This window comes from Saimiri boliviensis, chromosome 8 (assembly GCF_048565385.1).
Source record: "Saimiri boliviensis isolate mSaiBol1 chromosome 8, mSaiBol1.pri, whole genome shotgun sequence".
In the NCBI taxonomy this organism is placed as follows: Eukaryota; Metazoa; Chordata; class Mammalia; order Primates; family Cebidae; genus Saimiri; species Saimiri boliviensis.
Window position 1 is genome coordinate 99,159,259 of NC_133456.1, and position 6,238 is coordinate 99,165,496.

General features: G+C 37.1%; 1 long non-coding RNA gene across 6 annotated transcripts in view; it reads left to right on the forward strand.

Annotated features, from left to right (window-relative positions):
- The first annotated feature begins 121 nt into the window (after positions 1-121).
- LOC141585441 (uncharacterized) overlaps positions 122-6,238 on the forward strand; it is a 45,381-nt gene continuing 39,264 nt past the window's right edge. For 5 of the 6 annotated variants that reach the window (XR_012518911.1, XR_012518917.1, XR_012518913.1 and 2 more), the window contains exon 1: positions 122-710. This is a non-coding gene — a long non-coding RNA (uncharacterized LOC141585441). The remainder of the gene's footprint in view (positions 711-6,238) is intronic. The other variant, XR_012518914.1, reaches the window with a different exon arrangement.

Genomic DNA, 6,238 nt, shown 5'->3' on the forward strand with positions numbered 1-6,238 from the left:
CTCTGCCCTCGCCCCGCCCCCATCCTGCCCCGCCCCCGCCCCCCGCCGGCGCCTGTCGGCCTCCCTCCCCACGCTCCGCCCCACCGCCCACCCCGGCGTCTCCGTTTCCTGCCCCTCCCTCCTTCCCAACTTCCCACCTGCTCCTCCCACTCCGCGTCCCAGGCCCTTCCAGGTCTGCGGCCCTCTTCCTCCCCGCTCTGCCGCCGTCTCCTCCTCCCTCTTCCCTTCCTTTTCCCCTCGCCTTTCCTCCCCCTTCGTCTCTCCCTTCCCTTCTGTGAGACCCTCCCCAGCCCACCTCTGCATCTCCCAGCTCCTCCCACTCCTGCTCCTCCCTCGCCCTGCCCCACTCCACTCTTCCTCAGCCCAAACACTGATCTATTTTAGTCTGCATTTTCTAGAGTCGTCCATAAATGGAATCATCCCATATGTACTTGATTTTGTCTGGCTTCTTTCACTCAGCACAGTTACTTTGACATGCCTGAGTGTTTTTGCAAGCAGCAACCATTCATACCTCGCTAGTGCTGAGCAGTATTCCAGTATGAATATACCACCGTGTATTTATCTGATCACCACTTGATTTAGGCTGCTTTCAATTTTTCCTGATCAGAACTACAGCTGCTAGGAACATTCCTGTGCAAATCTTTGTACAGACACATACGGATTTTCTTCTCTGGGGTAAATACCTGGAAATGGAATGCCTAGGTCATAAGGTAGGTGTAACCGTTTAAGAAACTACCATACCGTTTTCCCAAGTGTTTTTTTTTTCTTTACATTCCCACTGGCAGTCTATTCGAGTTCCAGTTGTTCATCATCCTTGCCAACACTTGAATGTGCAGAGATTTTAATGTGTAGTGTAGAGATTTAATGTGTAGTGGTAGCTCATTGTGGCTTTCTGATGCATTCTGTAATCGTTAATGATGTTGAACATCTTTTCATGTGCTTATTTTCGGCAAATATATTTTCCTTGCTGAAGTGTCTGTTCAACTATTTTGCCCATTTAATGTTAAGTTGTTTAATTATTGAGCTTAGAACATTGTATATATTTTGGATAAAACTCTTTTATCAGATATATGCTTAACAAATATTTTTTTCCAGTCTCTTGCTTTTCTGTCTCCTAATAGTGTCTTGGGAAGAGCAGAAATTTTTAATTTTTATAAAACCCAATTTATCAATTTTTTAATGGATCGTTCTTTTTTTTTTTTTGGTGTTATATTTAAGAAATCTTTGCCTAATCCAGGATCACAAAGATTTTCTCTTGTGATTTGTTCTAAAATCTTTCTAGTTTTAGGTTTACATTTAGATCTCTGACCCATTTTGAATTAATTTTTATATATGGCCAAAATTTTGTTCTGTTTTTTATCTGTTTTGTTTTTGCATATCTATATCCAGTTGTTCTAGCACCAACTTTAGAAAGACTACCGATTCTCCACTGAACTGTTTTTGAATCTGTGTCAAAAATCGGTTTTCCATTAGTATGTTGGGTCTATTTCTGGTTCCTATTCTGTCCCATTAATTAATTAATTTGTCATTTTTACATCAATACTACAATATCTTGATGACTGGACTTGGAACCAGCTAGCATTGGTACTGTACCTCTGTTCTTTTTTAAGGTTGTTTGGGCTATTTTAGGTCTTTTGTATTTCAATGTAAATTTTAGATTCAGTTTCTCAATTTCTACACACAAGTTTACTTAAACTTTGATTGTGATTGTATTGATTTTTATCCATAAGTTTGGGGAAAATTAGTATTATAACAATATTCAATCTTCTGACTCATGAATAAAGATATGCCTCTCTATTTATTTAGGTCTTCCTTAACATCTACTAGCAGTGTTTTGTAGTTTTCAGTGTATACGTCTTGCACATCTTCTGATAGGTTCATCCTAAAGCATTTCATATTTTTGATGCTGTGGTATTGTTTTATCAATTTCAATCTCTGATTGCTAGTATGTAGATTTTGTATATTGATCTTGTATTCTGAAATCTTGCTAAACTCACTTCTTAGTTCTAGTAACATTTTATTAATTTCATCAGATTTTCTACTTAGAAAATCATGTGATTTGTGTGGAAAGAGTTTTACTCTTTCCTTTTGAATACAGATGTCTTTGCTTTCTTTTTCTTGCCTTATTGCACTGGCTAGAGCCTGTACAATGTTGAATAGAAGTGATGAGAGTGAACATCCTTGTCTTGTTCCTGATCTTAGAGGAAAAGCATTCAGTCTTTGACCATAACGTATGATATTAGCTGTAAGTTTTTCATAAGTTTTCTCTCAGATTGAGGAAACTTCTATTTGTAGTCTACTGAGAGTTTTTATGAGAAAGGGATGTTGGATTTTTGTCAAATGTTTTTCTGCAGCTATTGATATAATCATACTTTTTTTCCTATTTTATTTTTTGAGTTTGTTACTTTATTTTCAAATGTTAAACCAACTTAGTACTTTTTCAATAAAGCCTGCTTTATCGGTTTTATTATTTGTTTTATGTATTGTTGGATTATGTTCTATGTTTCATGGATTAGCATTTTTAGAAATTTTGCATTTGTTGATGAGGGATGTTGGACTGAAATATTATTTTCTTATAGTATCTATCTGGTTTTGTATCTGAGTAATAAGTAAACAAATTCAAATCCAGAGAGGTTAAGTACCTTGTCTATGATCACACTGCTAGTTAGTTGAAGAGTTTGCAAAGTTTCCCTTAGGTTTAGAATTTAGAAAATATCAAGGAATAGCAGTTTAACTCACCCACCTCCATCCCCAATCCCAAGTAAAGTTAATAAATTACTTAACATTGTGACATTGTAGGGGGAAAAAAAAACATGGAGTCTTGTGTAGAGCCTACCCAATTCAGAATATCTTAAATTTAAAAGAGGCATGAGCTTGATCAAGTATTCAACCTGTGACAGATCAGTTTTCTTATCCCCAAAATGTGGTTATTGTAAGGATTAGATACAATATATGTTAAAACACCTAGCAAAGCCTTTGGTATATACTTGGTTTTAATAAACGTTAGTTGTTATTGAAGATTAAATGAGGACAACAGTAGTTGGTAAGCAGAGCTGGTAACCAATCTCTCCTTGCATTTCTGCACATCTTCTCACACTCCCAGAAAGACATTCTAAGCACAGAGGAAGTCCCTCCCTGCCTACCGCCATTCTCCTTGACACCTCCTAGGAGGACCTTTACCTCATCTTTGCCCAGACCCTTTCTGGTCTTAAAATGCTCCCTCTTCTCACCACCATTTGTCTAAATACAACTTAACCACCCAGGCCCTGCACTGATCTCACATTTTTGGACACATGGTCATAGTCTGAACAAAACTTACTTTATGTTTCCCCTTTTACTTCATACACTGAGTGGTAGAAACTCCCAGTTGCCTGGCCAGTATCCACTCTCTCTACTTACAAACAGATCTTTGATTTTATTAAGAGTAGCAATATGCCTAGCTAAAATGTTACACCTGCCAGCTCTCTTGTAGTAGTTGGTGGCAGTCATGTGACACTGTTTTGGACAATGATAGGAATAGACATCACTGGGAACTGCCAGAAAAACCAGTTAAAGAGGAGCTGTCTCAGTACTAGTCTTTCACTCTGCTTTTTCTTTCTGCTTGGAAATTAGTCATGATGGCTGGAGCACTGGCAATCTTCTGCTATACGTGAAGATGAGACCCACATCTTGATTTTATAAAAGTAGAAGATATGAAGGAGCCCAGGTTTCTGAAGACAGTGTGGAGCCAATATACTGGCCCTAGATTGCCTGCTTTCAGATTTCCAATTACATGAGAGAAAAATAAATATATATATATATTTTTTAAATCACTGTTATTGGGATTTATGTTTCATAAAGTTGATACAGTTTATATCTGATGTCCTGAATTTGATTGTGAGAATCTTTAGGAAAGGCAGAGTTCTATAACTGTGACTTTTTGTATGTCCAACACACTTCCCTGCAAACTATAAGCACATAAAAAACAATTGCTGATGATAAAGATCCCTAAAAGATAAAATAGAATGACCAAAAAATGGGAGATCAGTGCAAAAGCCAATTTGCTTTTCTCTACCAAAAAACCATTTTGGAAAGAATAAGGGATTGGAATAAGCTTTGCACAGTTTCTCTGTCATCACCCTCTTCTGTATGAAGAAGATATATGTTTCAACCATGCGAAGACTCAACTTTCTTTGAGTCTCATATTTGCTGGGGCCCTGTGTCCGTGTGCACTTTAATACATTCGTGTGTTTTTTCTTCTGCTACTCTATTGTCAGTTTATTTCAGAAGGCTGACTTCAGAGGGAAGTTTAAACTTCCCTACTACACACACACACACACACACACACACACACGCACACGAAATAAAACAATGCTGCATATATCCATTTTTAAATAAAAAGAATTTTCAGACAATAGAAGCAATAAAAGGAGTTAGCACTGAACAATGATAAGGTTGACAGGTTCAAGTGAATGAAATTTAAATACATACATACATACCACAAGATGAAGAACAAAAAATGATTAGTCTCAAATTAGAAAAATTAAAATGATAAAAATATGAGAGCATTGTAATACACATAACAGTAAACACAACATTATATCTGTTAGGGAAATTAATATTATCTATATGGGCAGTTTCAGGCCAGACTGGACAGATGGTTAAAGAATATGAACAGATGGTTTGCACAAGGAAAAATACAAATAGCGAACAAACACTTGGGAAAATGTTTAGCTTCCATAATAATTAAAGAATTAAAAATTAAAATTGCCTAATATATTGCATCATGCATATTAAATTTTTAATAATAGTTTTTTGGTGTTTTTTTTTTTTTTTTTTTTTTTTGTAACCAAAGTTACCAGAGCTTTGAGGACTCTTATGCTGCTAGTAGAACTAGTATCATACTTTTTCTGGAAAGAAATCTGACAGCATGTACTAAAGATCACGATTTGGCAAATCGGCTTTGGGGAGCAAATCCCAAGGAAAAAACTCAATAACGAGTTGAGTTTTTAAGAAAGCATCAGTTTACAGCTGTGCTTTTCATAATGGCAGATTAATCCAAAATCATTAACAGCCAGGAAATGACTGAGTAAATCTTGACATAGCATTACAACAAAACATTATGAACCATTAAAATGTCATGTATGAAGACTATCTGGATTTATGGAGTGGTCTACATGAAATAATGTCAAGGAGAAAAAAGTAGAACACAAAATAGTTGATACCTGACCGTATCAGTGGATAAAAGCATGCACGTGGAACTGATCTGTACTGAGGCATACCATTTTGTAAGAGGTTAGTATTGTTTGGTGAAAAGAGACTTCTTTTGTACTTTTCTCTTCAAATGACTTTTTACATTTCACAAAACTTCATTTTAGATAAATTAAAAAATAGGAGCAGGTAAAAAATTATTGAGCACTGTCTCAGAAATCATTACTGATAATATTTGGTGTATATATTCATTCAGTCTTTTTTATGTATACTGTAATTGATGATTGATGGTTTAATTACTTTCCTTTCCCTCTGAACTATAATTTTTTCTTTGAGAAACAACTCCCACTCCCATTCTCAGTCGTGAGATTTAGATAAGATGGCTCCAGAGCAGTATTTCCCAACCTCAGCACTATGGACGTTTTGGGCCAAATAATTCTTTGGTGAGCATATGGGTGGGTCAGGGGCTGTATGTTTCAATTGTCCAGTGCATTATAGGATGTTTAGCGGCATTCCTGGTCTCTGCCTCCTAAATGCCAGTACCATCCTCCTCCCGTGTGACAACTAAAAATGTCTCCAGACATTGCCAGATGTCCCCTTAGGGGAAAAGTCACGCACCATTGGTTGAGAACCACTGACCTAGACTTAGACTCTGATTGACTTAAGCCACTTAGCTGATTCCATCCTATTATCCTCAAGGATCTGATCAGAGATGGACACACAAGCCGAATAGGACTGCCAAGGAGCAAGAAATCAATCATGTGCTGAGCCCATAGGGAAAGAATGAGCTTTGTCATTCTTTCCCTGGTCAGACAGTGCGAGAATAAGCTGAGATCTGGAAGCATCATGAGGAAGAGTCTGTAGTTTGGGTGGCTGGGTTAGGGAACATTGTGTAGTACTAATGACAAAACCAGTCACTTGGAAAACAGAATAGAGAGGTGTGGAGAATCTGAGTCATTGGTGATGTTGCTTGAGCTGCTGGAACTCACCTGAAGGTTTCATCTTGATTTTTCATTTACTTAATAAATTTCTCACTGTCTTTTTAAAA